Here is a 17745-nt window from a genome sequence, read left to right as displayed (position 1 = left end):
CTGAAATTGCTAATTCCCACTGCCACACTTTAGTTTGCATCGTTTAAATACGTACATCGCTACTAAATTAAGCAATCTTTATTTTTGGTAACATTGTCCACAACTGGTAAAACAGCGTACGCGACCAAACATTGAGCAAACTCGGATCTCAAGGGGATAATTGCACTGCCGTGTCAGCCGTGATGTATCCCAAACTGCTGTTCGTTTTTGCCATCGATGAGATGTATGAGTTTGTATATGAATATATAGGACATCACGTTGAAAGAATTCAACTTTTCTCGCCATAACGCTCGTTGTTTTCTGTTTGTGCGAGTTACTTTAAAGTTCGGAGATTTTCTAGGATGCTACACTGTTGGGAGAAAACTGTCGCAAAGTACCGCATTCTCTCTTGCAGTCTTCAACATATATACGTCCATGATAAGTTGAACGAATTGCTGGTATTTCGTGTAAACATACTTATTTTTGGGAGAAAATCTCTTTTTCTCTCTTTTTCGGCGATGTATTGATTTTGCAATTCATATCTTCTTTATTTGGTTTACGTATATAAATAAAATCAATCTCAAATAATTAGATCAACGTATTATCATAAATGTTTTATATGCATTACTAAATTATATATTATGTAAATTATATTACGTAAGTATTTTTTTTGGATTATTGAATACATTATTTTTATCAAAAAGAAGTAGACATACAGTTTTTAATTAAAATCAAATGAAAAGAATATTATATATGTATACATATTTCATGCAAATTTTATAATAATGTAAAAAAAATGTGTGTGACATTTCACCTTATTAAATATTTTTTGTTATTCTTTATTAATAATAAATGATAATTGTGTCTTGAACGACTACAAGCGTGACAAATATCATTAATTATTTCTGAACAAAATGCGGAAAATACGGAAGCGGATCATGAACGCTGCGATTAGAGAGAGAAAAATAGATAGAGAGAGAAAAAAATAACACGTGAACTCACGCTGTCCACAAAGATACTTACCACTGTGCTTCACAGCTCATCATGCATGTTTAAATGAACCGATTGCATCAGAGAAAACTTTCTGCATTTGGAACAGAGTTGCTTAACGCTCAACATGTTCCATTTCAATGGAACTTCAATCTCCACAATTGAGAGCGTCGATACATTCACACTTGTAAACCGCACTCTTGAAACCTAAAACTTGCTAACCTAACGCGTGTTCAAAGTGAAACTAAAATTTTGTTTTTTTTTTATTGACCATTCCTACTTCCACTTTACTTTCGCACTTTATATAATCCATATTATATTAAATTAATTTATTTTATGCATAAATTCGACGCATCATTACTACTTAAGTAGTTTATATTATTATTTGTATCTATATATATATTATTTTCACATAAATAACGATTACATACATTCGTGTCTGTTTCTATTTTGGAGACTCTAGTTTTCAGAAACGCGAGATAGCTTTATATATTTTCCTTACAAAGACATCAACCGCCAACTTTTGCTGACAAACACAATTTGCTGACATGTTTTCGAGTGGAGTTGTCTCTGAATGCTCATACAACTTTTCTTTCAGAGAAACTCTCACATGACGTCAACATGAAGTCTTATCGTCGTGCAAAGTTAAAAGAATTTCCATCAATTTTTTTATATTATATAGGCTTCTCATTTAAAGAGGAACATGTAGTGTATTTATGTAAAATATAAAATATATTTTTACATTATTTTTATTCTCGCACTATAAGATAACTAGTGCTAAAATTCTATTCGATATATATATACTTATGTCAGAATAAATTAGAGAATATTAAGATATAGCATTTTTTTTTCTTTTCATAATATCATAAAAGTTATATTGTGCCATTACATGCGAGTCTGATATTGAAGTCTCGTTTACGACGTCGCAAAGCGATCACCGTTGATTTAAACGCTATAAAATGATTGAAGCTAGTTGTGCGTGAACACGAATTGCCCTACTCCTATAGCTTTAGAATCATCAGATATTTTTCTTTAGAATTATAAATTGGTTTGAAATAGGTTTTAAATAAAAATATTAAACCAACTATTATTTTTAGAAAAGAGATAAAACGACAAAAATTTATAAATTTATATATTTTTTCTTGAATTAATTTGAAATAGGTTTGTGTAGAACTTTATGCATAAATTAATTACAAAGTTAAGTTAAAATTTAGAAAGCTACGCACAATAAATGCTATAAACTCCATCTATATTTTCGCCAAGGAAAAATCGTTTGCACCAAAGTTTGCGGCTAAAAAGACATTCGATGGTCCCGGAGCACTGTATATATCAGACCAGTTTACGCATCGATGGCGAAGGCTTGCGCCATGGGAATAGCGCGGTCCTAGCCTAGTGCCGAGACATATTTATAGCGCGATGTGCGTGGGGTGCGCGTTTCGGGACGGCCAGAGGCGACGGGAAACAGCGAGAAAAAATATACGCGCGGCACACACGCAGACAGATGTAACGTTAACGTTACAGCCAGCTCTCTCCCTTGGTGTCTAAAGCGCCCTTGCATTTCGGGAATGCCATTTTCTCCTTCTCGTAGCTCTCTTCGCTCAACATTTCAACGTGTACTCTCCTTTTGTGCGTGCTGTGCGGTTTGCCGACCTCCCTAAATTCATTCGCAGTCGAACTTTTGAGCACTCGAGCGTTAAAAAATCCGCAATGTTTCACCGCTATGATACTCTTCTCGTTTTATTACATTGTTGTTTGTAATCAATGAGAAGGCAGGGTTTGTACTTCAATCGTAGTTTTATTCAGCACTGTAGATTACACTTCAAGTGTTACGTAAAGCGTTATTTTGTAACGTTGATAAAAAAATAACTATCGAAAAGATTTCTTTGAGATTTTCAGATATTGCATTTGTCACGATATAACAAGAAAATATATGTGTTATTGGAAAAAAAATATCAACTTTTATGTCAATAGAGATTTGTTCAGTAATTATTTATTAGAAAACTTTGAAAACCGTATTTCACGTATCATCACTTCCGCAATTCGTGCCTATCATCATCAGGTGTGGCTTGGCAGGATAAAAAATAATTACGTCGTTAAGTTAGCAAATGAGGGTCACAAATAGCAAAGCGTTAAACCTTATCTCTTTGATATAATGACGGATTTGACGAAGCAGGTGCGAAAAAAAAAGATTACGTGGATAGACTTAAGAGAAAATGGAGAAAAAGAGAAAAAAATAAAAAGAGAGAATGTACGATGTGGATAAATCGTGTTGGCCAATCAGAAACGCAAACATCGGGACGTTGAAGGGATAAAGAATTTTTCGTCTCGTTGTCTGACGTTCCGGTTATCAACGTCGTCATCCAACACCCCGCTATACTCTTGTCTCCGATCCTTACTTCCCCCCCTCCCCCCCATTATCCCCACAGTGTGAAAAGTTGCTCGAGAACTTGGAAGCTCCGTCAAATCTTTGTTCGACGCAGGTCAACTTGGCCCGACTCCAACTGCACTATAGCGACTTGTTAGCCTTTTTTCCTAATTTCTGAACGTAATCGAAGAAAGGGGGATAAGACCTGATAGGTTTAATCGATTAATTGATTGAAATACGCGTACTCACGTGCGTGGGTTTTGACTGTAAATAAACTTTATTCTGAATAATCTTTCAAGATGTTCAAAATTCTTCGATACTGACGTATTATATTATATATAACAAAATAGTAATTTTTACATGAAGAAAATTAATCGCCTTAAAAGATCGGTGATATAATACGTTTACGCGATCGATAGAAAACGCAAAGCCTGAGGCGACTTGTATATAGTCACTCAGTTTGTCGTGGCTATTATTAGTTATTAACTAGTTTTCTACTTCGTTGGCGAGGAACAATGACTGTTAATAGAAAACGGTGTGCAACGCCTACGTAATACTTTATTGCGAATCGGCTGAATCAGCTCATGCGCTATTTTAGTTGCGATAATCGCACCGCATGATGTCACTATTATTGATTTCGGTAGGCGGCAAAGAGGCGCAATAAAACGCGTGAGTCATTGCGTGTCCCCGGTGCAGTTGCACAGAGAGATCGAGGGGTGAGATCGGAATCTTATGGGGCCAGATCCAGATTGATGTGCTCGCAGGACATCCTTAACGTACCGTGTAATTCGGTTCTTTCTCGCGTCGACGTATCCCGAATCGATCATTCGAAATCGTCCTGCTCGCGAGTTGTCTTTCATTTAAATTCGGTTCTCCGATTTATTCCAGAGGCAGAGATACGCGTGCTCTGCATATTCTACATTAAAGCGTTTTTATTATTATTTTTTTTTATTAGTAGAGAAATTTAATTATATTATTACATTACTTATTCATTCTCTCTTTGCTATAAATTTTATTTAGTCACAAATTATTTTTACGTATTGTATCTTGTATTGTAGACGATCACACTTTAGTATTGATTTTTTTCATAGAAACTCCCTTTTACAATATTTTTACTGTCAACAATAGTTTGAAACATCCAAATCTTATAAAAAAAGTTTTGGGTTCTCGTAACAGAAGTTTGTAGACCGAGGACTTTTCGACGGGCATCTTGAGATCAAAATAAGTCTGTCAGTTTTGCTTTTTATATATCCTGGTGAGACATCTGTTTCTCTTTCACATCGAAACCTTGTGATATACTATGAGCAAGATATGTATTCGAATAGTTTTGTGACTTTTATGACAACTCATTCGCTCTGAGATTTTTCGCGTTGCAATTGCATCTGCACGTAGAGGCCGACGGTTTCTTTGCTTTCTGTTTCACTTTTTTTGTTTTATGAATAACATATTGAATCATGAAAGCGACCGCGTGAACGTTAAAAAAAAAAAAAAACCCTCGTATCAAGGGAATTATGGCAAAGGCGTTGGGGACGCGAGTTGTAGTCAAGAATGTGTAAGACGGTTAAGAGAGCAGATGCGGGCGATCCGGCGAAGGGTGAGAGGAAAGGTTGCACTTATAAATCGCTTAATCGCTGCTTTTCATGGATCAGAAACTCTAGAAAAACTTTTCCACCTCCTCGAATCTTTACCCCTCCTGTCGCTTGCGGGAGCATTCGCGTCGAGAATGCTTGATGCGTATGAAAAGCGAGCCGGGTCCGTCGGCGACGTCCATCGCACACTTTTTCATAACGCTTGAAAAATCATGACAGGTTCTATTATGTTGATTTTACCTGGCCGTTCTATAGGAAAAGAAGTCTTTGAAAAATTAGGAATATTGTCTTTCTTCATACAAATTATAGAGGCGTGAAAACGCCTCGGAGTTTGTCTCTTTAAAATAATTTCTTTATCATAAAATTTATATCATATAATTTAAAATATATTTTTATATGTTTTATATTAATATGTTAACATTTATTTATTTAAAAATATATAATTGGGAATGCGTGATAGAATTATAAAGATTAATTGAAAAAATAATTATAAAAATTTAACTTAATTCAAGTGAATATTACTTTCACATAAAAGTGAAAGTTAGTTTTTATATATGCGTTTAAATGTTCCAATTAAAAGAAATCTAATAATAATTTGATCACAGAATTTATAACTGTTGAATTAATGATTTACGGTTTCAAATGTTAATGCACTTTCACATAAATATCTAAATCTTTCATCTGAATCTAAATCATTAAAGTAAACTCTAACATTTATAACATTTATAACATTTAAAACATTTATAACATTTCAACATTTATAACATTTATAACATTTTTTAATTATTTAATATTTTAGAATTTTTATATCAAGTTATTATTCTGTCATATTTTTAATTAATTTTGCATTTACATTTCCATAGTATCATCAATATTGAGTGGATTGTGTAAAAAATGAAAAAAGTTGCGATATCTAAATACCGAAGAAAATAATTGCAATGTCTGACGTATGGTTGCCTTGGGAGAGAACATCAGGATTTCATCGACGGAAATATGGCATATCTATCACTGTATGAAGCCTATCCTCTGCTAATGGAATCTTGCAATTTAACAGCAATCCTCGATTTCAATAAACCACATATTACATCGATGGTTACTGCAAATGCGAGGTTTCAAAGGATATAATAATAATCATCCATTAATGACTATCAATGTATAACTCTTGATAAATGATGCGAGGCACATTATACGTTTTGATTAAAGTATATTATCCGATTAATAATATAATAAAATAGCGTATACAGGGTGGCTTAAACTTTTTCCGTGTATTATTTTCGCAAATATTATTATATTAAAGTATGTATTATGTTAATTTCACGATGCAGACTTATTTTTCTATTTCTTTCATAATTTTTCTTTAGCTTTGACTGGCCAAGTATACATGAGCATGACATCTGTCAATACGTATCATTCTATGCGCAATCACGTCCCCTGTTTCTGATTATATTCCGGATTCCTGTTCGATGAACATGCTTGTACGAAAGGGCGCGCACACACACTTGTCAATATACGCGCGCTCATCACACGCACGTCAACGGCCGACGAAGATTAAAGCGATCACGGGCATCGATTGCGCTCGCGATTAATGCTCTGTCTGCCTCAGTCTCGCCTTTTTGTTTATTCCTGCAGAATGCGCGATTCCGCATTATCGACGCCGACAGTATGCGACCCCTTCTCGCGTCCACCCTTGCTTTCCTAGATCCCCCTATTTCGCGAACTTCGTGCGGGTGTAATTTTTTTTTTGCGCCGGTGAGTGTGTTTTTCACGTGCCACTGTTTTCGATAATTCATCGGGCCTTCATTTTTGAATCCTTCCGATGGCGATTCTCGCTTCCAACTCGCTGCGATTCTGTTTGATTTATGCATCTTTCGCATCAGTGTGTAAAAATATTTTGAAATTACTTGACAATACTGCAGAAAATTTTATTAATAAGTTATGAATCTACGAGTAAAAAATTTAATAATGAAATGATGAATTGATTTATATTCCTGTTGAATTCGACATAATTTCGCTAAACCGCTCTTAATTATTATGCATTGGAATGCGTCAGGAGATACAGTGTTAATTTAATGATCCTTGTTGCGAAATAAAGCCGTTACTGCAAATTCGCATAATAAACCAGCATATTTCCCTTTATTGCAAGTTGTGTTTGAAGATAATCAATTTCGTTTTATTCATTTATTATTTGCTTTTATCCAATTACGTTTTATCTCTTTTATGCGATTTAATAGAATTCTGATATTTTAAATAAAAAAGTAGCGAAAAAAAGTATCGTGCAAATCGAGAAAGCATGCAGATTTTTTCTAACATCCATCACTTAATAGTCTGACAATCTCCGTGACAATCCATTATCAATCTCGCTAATGTCGCGCTCGCCCCCTTCTGATTATCATAGCGCCGCTCTAACTGTGCATCGCCATCGCAATGAAACGAAACCTTGAATAAGGTCCAGGTATTTGTTCCACCGAGGAGAGAAGCATGAGCAATCGTAGGGCCTCATTTTCCTTCCATCTCACGTTTTATTCTTAAATCTTTCACTGTTCTTTGTTCCTGTCAAGAGCAGCCGATTAAAGGCAAAAAAAGGATGCGATCCATTCTCCCAAACAAGCTGTAAATAAGATGAAAGGTAATTACTGGTTAAAATAATCTGGACTCTCAAAATTCGCGCAGTTGGTCCCCGGTGATTAAAAAAATGATTTATCGCGATGATTCTTCTAATATAAAATACTGTACGCGGCTCTCGAGTATTCACGGCTTTGATCTGCACGAATAAACTCGTAATGGAGATTATGGAGTAGCCCGTAATGCAAAATGAAAATGGCGTGCGCTTCTGTTCGGCAAGTCTGTCTACGACCCCAGTTCAAATTAAGTTATATCATAAACACACCAACCCCCTAGTCGCGCATATGTTCGCTTGCGGGCTCTCTCCCTCGATTTCTCTTTCTCTCTCTCTGTCTCTCTGGGTTGCTCTCCGGCCTCGACTCAATCATATGTGTCCGAAATGACTGACGTGTTTCAAGAGCTATTTTCCGATTGATTAGTATTCCATAATTAAAGTCGGGAAATTTTGTAGATTCAAATGGTGCTTTAAACAATCGTAAAGTCAGCGAAACGGTGACGTACAGAGACCCAATCGATAGCACAGGGGAATTTTTGGAGAGTAGTATTTGGCGGAATCGAGACAATAGATTTAAGATGTCCCAGGAAAACCCCATGGATCTTACATACGCGACGCGGCGGTCAATTGCTATGAAAGATAAAGAGAAAGAGAAAGAGAGAGTCGTGTTGTTGCCGTCGTCGAGTAGGAAATCGTCCGTCCCTTCTCTCACGGTTCAGCTCATCTGCCCGAGTGTATTCTGAGGATTTAGCGAGGCTCGCCGAAGTGTTTGCCTCCCGGCCGGCTCGGGGAGGGCAAATTTGCTCAAGGGAACTCGCTGATTATCCGTCGAGAGGGTAAAAAGACGCTGAGAGGAGAGCCAAGACGCTTATAAATTGCTGATTAAGAGCAGGCGCTCTTGTTAATCTATACATTTGTACAGATCACGTGTATGCGGTTTAATCATAAACTATGGTGCTTTAAATTCTTTAATAGATGACAATTATGCGTTTTCTTTACTGTAACGACTTTACGTAACGCGAAGTGGAGTTTGTGATTTGACGGACAAAGTTCTAACTTACTTTCACTTAGGGTCGATTAACGCATTGTTTTATCTGCAGATTTATTAATGATCAGATTGATCAAATTATTAACATTATCGGTCTCGTAACGCAAAGAAATTTTTTCCAAGGAATAAAAGTAACAAAATTTTTCGCGAAAAAGCGTGACATTTTGCATGTATTTACATGGCAAAATATCTCGATAATGCTGTTATACATGAAACTGGAGACAAAAGTTCTTCATTTTCAGTATGAAAATATCGACTTTTCGGTCCCATCAAATGCGATAAACGATTTGTACTAAAGCTTCCTTTCGTCGGTGATCGTTTACCTTCGCGATGGTCACGATGGTGTACGAGCAGGTTGCTTGCTGCTTTGGCAACTCTACAGCTTCCTCTTCGAGGAAATCGATTTTCAACTCACGTTACGATTCCATTCAAACGTCCACAACACTTCCTTTCGCAATGCCTTTGCAATTTCAGTCTGCGGAAGTTTGTATTACTTTGAACGAACATTGCTACCCGATAGAGATTTAAGATATAAACTACTTCCTGCGGAAGGAATTAACTTTGCACTAAAAATTCGGAGCTTTGTTAACGGCAATACATTTTGACAACACTCCTCAACGCAAATAGGCAAGAAAGTTATTATCGAAATATCATTGCATGGTACGTTAATTTTTTTACTTGTTTTTGCCTTTCGCAATTTTTACATGGAAAATCGAGTGCGTCCAGGAATGAAAAGTCGAAGCTGCGACGTGACAAGTCTTCTCTTTTTTGACATAAACATGGCAGGAATCAGCAGAATATGAGCGAATATCCTCGTCGCGACGATACACGCGACAGTCCGCTCGGATGGAAAATGCCGGTGGGGTGACTCTCGCTGTTTTGAATATTACTCTCTAGCGACTGCTGCCTTCCCGGAAAGCTTTCTCCGGCAAAGTAATGCAGCACTCTATGGATAAGCAGAAGGAAATACCACGTCAGGTCAAGTGACTGCTAAAGAAACTATCGATACGACATCTCAACGGATCGACATGATTCGATGCTACATTTTTGCTTAAACATTTTTCTGGGAATGCAATTTTCTAAATTTTCGACAGAAAAAAAAAAAAATATATATATATATATATATATATATATATATTAAATAATTATATATATTATAAATACATTACATAATATTGATTTGCAATAAATCAATATAAATTAATACACAACTCATCCTTGAATTTTTTATGAACTTGCATTCCATTATCATTTATATTATTTGCATAATTCAGTATCTCGAATGAAGATTACGAGTTCCATAATGATTTATACTTGAATGGCCGTCGCCTAGAAAGGTCGCCGAGGGTTTCAATTATGAACTAATTACGTCATGTGTACACGTACGAAGCAATTACCGCATACGTGGCGACACATGCCGGCCATGTTTCGTTGTGCGCTTTCGGTTTCGATGAATACGTCGTTAGCAACGCCGTGTCATGTGGTGTTGCACGTATCCGTGAGGGTGAACGATGCTACCATCCCTTACGTTTTTTTGGGAAATAATGCCAACGAGCAACCGGTATGTTCCCAGCCGGGATCCCTCGTATCTCGTCGCGATACGTAAACCGTTTATCAGGATCTCGTTGGCAAAGCGATTGCACATTTTATTCGCGACGATTTCGCTGGCTTTCCGTTAACGATCAAACGGTTAGCGTCTTGTACTTCCGCGTCGATAAGTCCGCGGTCGTGATTGCGGCATCCGGAGGGTGGAATTCTCCCCCACGTGATCCGCTCTGGATCGAGAAGCACGCGTTTCCTGCAGCTGCAACTCGCATTCCTCGTTTGCCTTAATTAGCTTCCGCCCGGTGATGACAGCCGCGAAGGGCGAAGACGCGTTGTGCCGGTATCGTAAAAGCTTTTAAACCTTCCTCGTCCGTCGAGGGTGGATTGCGAGGAAATTATTCTCGAGCTCATAAATACGCTCTCTCCGAGCGTAAACAACAGTCGCAAATAATCTTCTGTCGTTATGCAGTTTTCAAGAAAGAATAGAATGTCGTACTTTGACATTGAAATTGTTTAAGAAGCAAGAGACTTTGCAAAGGAGAATTTATCGTACCACTTGCGGGGATTACAGTGAAATTCACGTTCTGAATTCAGAAAGAAATGTGTCTTTGATGTGTTTATTTCTTTTACATACTTATTGTTAGTCTATCGTCTATCTTTATATATATATATATATATATATATGTGTGTGTGTGTGTGTGTGTGTGTGAAACTAACTTGAGTCAAATAATGAATTTAAATTCTGATTTCAAATAATAAACATTATTTAAATTGTTTTAACTTATATTTTTATTTGCCTTTATCACGCGCGTTTGGCTTTCGTTAGCGTTTTATTGCTATTATATTACATTCTCAAAGATCTACATTTATTTATTATTAAATAATTCTGTGTTTAGCACTATATATAAATTATGAGGCTTTATAATATTTTACATTTACATGATCAAAGTAATAGTAATTGCAATACACAGTTATAATTATGTATATATTATATTTAATTTTCATCAATGTTTCGATAGAGAGATATCTTTTAACAAGGATTTGATCAAAAAAATTATATTTAAATAAGATAAATGTTTTATATACATATATACTTTGATAACGATATCAGTTTAAAAAGTTTTTGATTAAAAGACATTTGTTTGTCGACGAATCTTCTTTATACGTTCCTGAAGTTTGCAATAGTTTTTGTGTACACTTTGCACGCGCCTCGCCTTATCGATAGACATGGGATACCAGCTCGAAGAATTAGGGTGCCACCCGTCTGAGGTGGAGTGACGCGCATGGTTCGTTTTACCGATCTTGTGCTTTCCCCTTGACATTCGATGCCGCCGCGTGTCGTGTGCGTGAGACGCGCGCGGAGTGTGCGACGGCGACGGGAGAGGAGAAGAGGTCGCTCAAGTTTTAAAATTCTGTAGATGAACGTGATACGAAATCAATGCAGACCGTGAAATATCTCAGAGGTGGGTCATCTTTTCGGCGAACCCTCCGCGATCTGCTTACGCCATCACGTGTGTGTGCACGTGTATACGTACGCATATATCCGCACGCATATACTCACACGCATACATGCGTACGCATTGATTTCTCCAAAATATATTCCGGCTATGACGTCACGCTTTGGCTAAAACCCAGCGTGAGCGAAATTTAGATAAGAGGTGTCGGGCGCCGAAAACCTCAGGACGTTGTGCGACCAACATACATCCGAAAGGATATGGATTCCTTACTTTGCCATTTCGGGTAAACGAATGCGACCCTCGGGATACGCTCGTGTCGCATCGTCGTGAATTGCTGAAAGTGCATCAATGTTGTATGAGCATTGCCACCTGCGGTGTGCTGTTATATTGGAGTAACACACAGAAAGCCTATATCGTCGCGTTTCAAACGGGTGTCGTCAAAATATAAGAAAATTGTCTTATTACTTTATATTATCGATTCATATTTCTTGTTGCTTTATAAAATATATATTCAATTAACTCTGCATAAAGTTTTTACGCCTTGAATTCTTTTTACATGATTTTATTGAATACTTTCTCTTTTTAATTTAACTTTTTTTCCATTACGACCCGCCCACCCTTGTTTGGTGTTTGCGTTGCTTATCACAGATTCGTAATCTCGCTTGACCTTCACCCTTCTACGATTGACGTAAGGTGTGTAGGCTCGTGCCGTGTAATGATAATTCATGGCAAACGTTATTCATACCAGAAGTTCGTCCGAGGTTATCGCGGTAGTTTGCCCTAGGGGCAGTCAGGGAAACGCACCCCTTGCGGGCAGTTCTATCTTTCTCTCTCTCTCTCTCTCTCTCTCTCTCTCTCTTATCCTTTCTTTCTCTTTCCGTTTTGCGCAGTGCCACCCTGGCCATGCAAAGTGAGCCAGGGGTTGTTAGATTAAAGTCCAACCCCTCGCGACGCCCCGGATGCCTCCGACGCCACGACGGGTTAAAAACAGACAGAAAGAGTATGACTCATCCCTTAGTGATAATTCGAACCTCGCGTAGGAGTGAACAATAGCGGCAATTCTTTTAAATGATATGACGTGCTTATTCTTCTCTCTCAAAGGGAATTCAATTGGAAATTTAATAACGTTAATAGAAATACAAAAAAGGTTAATAGAAAAATACAAAAATAGAATCATATATTACATAATATTAAATAAAGATTATTAAATATTAAAGAAATATTAAATGTTTTTTTAGACGCATTAAATATGTATTAAAAATACATTAAAGATTGAAATACATTGTTGATTGATTGTCAGCGTGACTTTTCAAATCTTTCTAAGCGAGGCAACCGAGTGGGCCAGCTGTAACTTGCGTAGCTAAGTCATTGACAAATTTCGTGTATCAGAGAACAAAGAGACGTCCGCGTTAGATATCAAAGGGGTTCTAAACAAGTGGGTCCATAGGGGTCGATTTATTCCACTGCTGGAAGTACATTGCACGAATACATTATTATGGAAGGATACCGGAAGGGTTCCGGGCTAATCGAGCTCAACGACACGCTGACAAACTACTTTCGTGCTCTCATTCATGCGGCTATGATGACGTGCGGAATGTATCGATACATAGTTGAATGTTTTTTTTCGATTTTCTTGTATTAGTCTCACGTATCAAAAGGTAGTATTAAAAAGATGACGACGCACATTTATATATATATATATATATATATATATATATATATATATATATATATATATATACATTTATATATTATATATATATATATATATATATCCATATATATATTACGATAATAGCATTCGATTTATTTTAAATAAAAAAAAAATATCTTTTTTTTTATTTCACGAAATGAAATCAGAAGAGGGCAGAACCATCTGTGCTCTGTCAATTTCATAAATGTCTGACCCATTTCGAATTCTGACCGATGTAACGACGGTAATAAAAAAAGCAATGAAAAAGTTACGATATTTGCTCGTGAATATTTGACACTGACGTGATGCAATCCCGTAAAACTTCCGGAATCGTCTATCGGTTTTTAGAAAGGTGTTTTTTTCCAATTTTTCAAGTATTGCATCGGTCCCATTTACCCTCGGTTTCACCCTCAATTATTCCCATGGAAACGATTCGAACGAAGCCTTTCAACGAAGCATCAATCCCAGCGTTCAAGTGCAGTCCTAATATACCACCCGGTTAATTATTCGCGTCGACAAAGGAGTTTGTCGTGAAATTTCAGCGTCGGATCAATAATCACGAAATTTCACTAGATTTCTCGATAATCGTCGTTTCTTAATAACGGAACAAAATGCGCACGCGAGACGCTCAAGAGAAAGCACTTATCCTTTTAATCTCCTAATTACGCGTTATAACGAACTCCTTCGGCTAATTCCCGGATCGAAAGTAGGGGGATTATGTTCCCTACCTAATGTTCCTTGCTTGAACGAAAGTGTTTGTTCTCGGCCTCCGTACACACAAGATGCATTAATCGATTGGCATTCTTTGTAGGAAGATTAGATTTAGCGAAGATAGATTAATCGAATTCAGATAAAACACGTAAATATCTTAGATCTAATTATTTTGTAAATGCCACTTTGTATAACAAACATTTAATGTAAAATAATCGAGATCTGTTTTTCAAATTTGAAACACAACAAAAGAATTTTTTCTTTCGTAAATAAATGTTATTGAACGTAAAAGGGCATGCGATCCGTTCGATTTATATTTTGCGAGATTTTCTTCTTCCGATAATTTTATAACTAATTTTTCTTGAACTCCTAATCCAATTTTCGCGCTTATAAAAGGGGGAGATGAAAGTACTCTCGAGAAAAGAAAAGAATAAGTTGAAGAGAAAGAGTTTCGTGGACGATCGCACTTTGTACCGTGTCGTGCGAAGGTCCATTTCGTGTTCTCGTTTGAAGATTTTTCCAGATACCTGCGTCGCGAAGTGCTGGAACGATTGGTTGATCGAAGCATGATAATGGCCAGAAAGTTTTTCTTTCGACAGTTCGCTGTGTTTTTTCGCGAGATATTCTGGAAGATGAATCGATGCGGGGAACTGAAGAACCATAGAAAGTAATAGACGGCATTTTTCCATCGCGCCAACAGTATCGTTCGAAGAACACGAAGATTCTATTAGTCTATGGATGTCGTATATAACGCAATACAATGGCATGGTGTGCGACGAGCGAAGCAAAAAGATTAAATATTTCTGACAGGAATGTTCCATTTGGCAAATAATTTTGTCTGAAAAACAAATTAATACTTTAATAATAAAAAGTGATGCTGACATATAATTAATCTTTCATTAGCCTTTTCTCAATATAAGGTCTTGTGGTTAAAAATTAATGATTTCTACTTCTCAATATATCGTCTGATTAAAAATTAGTTATCTTCTGCTTTTTTGATTTGCTCTGTTGGAAGAAATAATTATGAGATAAGTTATTAGAAGATATCGATCGCATGATTGCGTACAATTATTTAATTTATAAAATAGAGAAAAATAATTATTATAATTTATAAAATTAATTTATAAAATAAGTGATTTTTTTATGTAAAATGATTACCCTTTTTGCATGGCAAAAGTCTAAATTTTTTTTTAAGAAAAAAATTATATACGAGAAATTTAGTGAAATTTAATAAATAATCCAGAATATTACGCTGTCACGCGAAGAATAACGACTAAGCGCGATTCAATGGTAGTTCAAAAAGAAATACAATGATTGTCCACGAAAACGAGAATAAAAGCGGTAGAAATGAAGAGGGATCAAAAGCGTTGTGTCCGAAGGCAGCAGTTTTTCTGAAGCGAATTCATTTTTTTCGGCAAGACTTTCATTCACGCAAAAGGATTCGAACGGACTCGCGGAATATGAAAAAGGAAGAAAAAAATAAAGGAAAAGAAGACGAGGGCGGAAAAGAAAGCGCGAGTCTTACGAGACCCTCGCACGCGTCACCCTCCCATTTACATTACATCCAGCACACCCGCGTCTTTTCTTTTCGAATTCCCCTTCTCTCGTAAGCGTCTGTATTCCACCGCCTTTTCGCAGGACTTTGTTCTCTCCGAGGAGCTGAGGATGGTACATCAAGAGCTTGCGATCTCATTTTGGTTAAGATGAAAATATCGATATTTCCTTCTAAGAGGCTTCCATATTTTTTTGCTCTTAATACAATAAAATATCAATATATTATAGAGCATTTTATACAAAGTTTATGTCTAAAGTCTGAATGTTTGTCACTAAGTCAAACAAGCAGAAATTGTGCAGTCGACGCACATATAGTTTTTCTTTCTACGTATACGAATGTGTCGAGAAAGACGGGATTTCTCATTTGAAGAATGAACTCGGATCACTGCTGACGTGGCTGACGTTGACGGTACATGCCCTTTTGTCACGTCTTCGCGAGAGTATAGTCCCTCATTAGGCCCGATTGCAATCATGGAAGGAAAGCAAATGTGCGCTCATCGAGCAAAGAATTTCTGTGATTAAATGACTAAATCTCTAATTCATTTGTGCATTTAATTACTCATTTTTTTCAGATTTATATATAAACTTTTAATTCATAATTTATAATTAAAAATTTAAATAGCATTTGAATAATATATTTATCTTCTTATTAAATTTAATACTAGAAGATTATGTTAATGACGATATAAGGTCTTGACTCACAATTAGCTGTCTTAAAAATTAGGGAGGGGAAGTAGTGACTAAGAGCAACCGACGAAATGAAACGGTCGGGATCGTCGCAAGATGAAACTTTTAATTACGTTAGACAGTGGGCAACTTGCTACTTAGAAGTCTGGATACTATCTAAATGCAATTATGTGCTCCTTTGAAACAAGTAGCGCCTGGTCTTATCTTATCTATATTCAATTTTTCTTATTCAACCTGCTTACCACAGTATGTCATTTAATATGCTCGCCTTAAGAAACGCACTGTCTAAAATTTTATATCATCTTTCATAGGTTTCTTGATTTTAATTGAATTTTTTTAAGTCACTGAGCGACGCATCGCGTGTTGCTTAAGGGCGAGGCCTTATCATTATCCGATGCTCTTCAATTATTGATACGGCTTGCAATATATTGACGTTTGCGCTTTAAAAACATTTTGTTCTGATGAGAACTCATTAAATAGATTTACGTTTTGCATGCAACACATATATATATACATGTATAGGTGATATTTTGCAATTATGTTAGCGATGGCAATTGCCGCTTGACCTCTTCCTCGCTCGTAATTCGCGTGCCATTTTCATCGCTCAAATTCCCTTCTTATTTTTCCAATTCGTTCACTTAGCGGATCCCTCTCGATCGTCATCGCGTGCCGGAGTTCGATAATAGAATTTGGCTGCCCTTTGCGGAACGCGCCGCACCACGGACGGCAGATATGCAAATGATTACTGTGCAGCTTCTGAAGGGTGCATCAAGAGCAATGCCACAAGGAGGGTAACGGTCGGGAATCCGTGGCCAGGGAGGGACAGTAGCGGTCCTCCGCAGACACTTCCAGAGAGGTTGTAAAGAACTTTGACAGGACCCAGATGCGTACAAAATGTAGGAGTATTTAATATTAAATATAAAATAATTACATAAATATATAAATAAATAAATATATGTATATGTATATAATATATAAGTAAATATGTAACAGTATTGTAATTAATATTAATATTTAATATTAAATATTATACGAATCAAGATATATAAATCGACAATGATAATTGTTTACTTACTTAAAAAATTGTGACAATTGTAAATATTATCATGCACGATGATTGAAAGAGATATTTACTATTCTTCTTACTATTTGAAATCACAAATGCATACTTATTTCTCTATTCGCAACAGAGTGCAAATGTCAGAAATCAGACGTCATCCATATTATACCATTAATGTGTTTCTTCGTGGCGTTCTGATTTCACGGAAGAGCAGTCTGTATAAATATCCTGTCTCTCGTGTAGGAAAACGATGGAGAATGGTTATGGGCGCACGAACGGACCGGGTGGCTTCATTAGCGATCCGTCTATCCCTCGACGTGACGCCAAAGCCAGTCCCTCGATACGCTGTATCGCGGATCGTGCGCTTCGCTGGTCTGGCTTGATTTTCTGCGTTTGGTCAAACAGACGGCAATGATGGACTCGACTGGTCGCAGTACAGAGGAAAGGGGA

At 36.7% G+C, this 17745-nt stretch overlaps 1 protein-coding gene across 2 annotated transcripts in view; it reads left to right on the top strand.

Moving 5' to 3' along the window:
* Hwt (SH2 domain-containing adapter heavyweight) overlaps positions 1–17745 on the top strand; it is a 127089-nt gene that overhangs the window by 53662 nt on the left and 55682 nt on the right. The gene's annotated exons all lie outside the window — the stretch shown is intronic.

This window comes from Anoplolepis gracilipes, chromosome 1, assembly GCF_047496725.1.
Source record: "Anoplolepis gracilipes chromosome 1, ASM4749672v1, whole genome shotgun sequence".
NCBI lineage: Eukaryota > Metazoa > Arthropoda > Insecta > Hymenoptera > Formicidae > Anoplolepis > Anoplolepis gracilipes.
The sequence above is the reverse complement of the archived record's forward strand: the minus strand, read 5'-3'. Positions and strand labels throughout refer to the sequence as shown.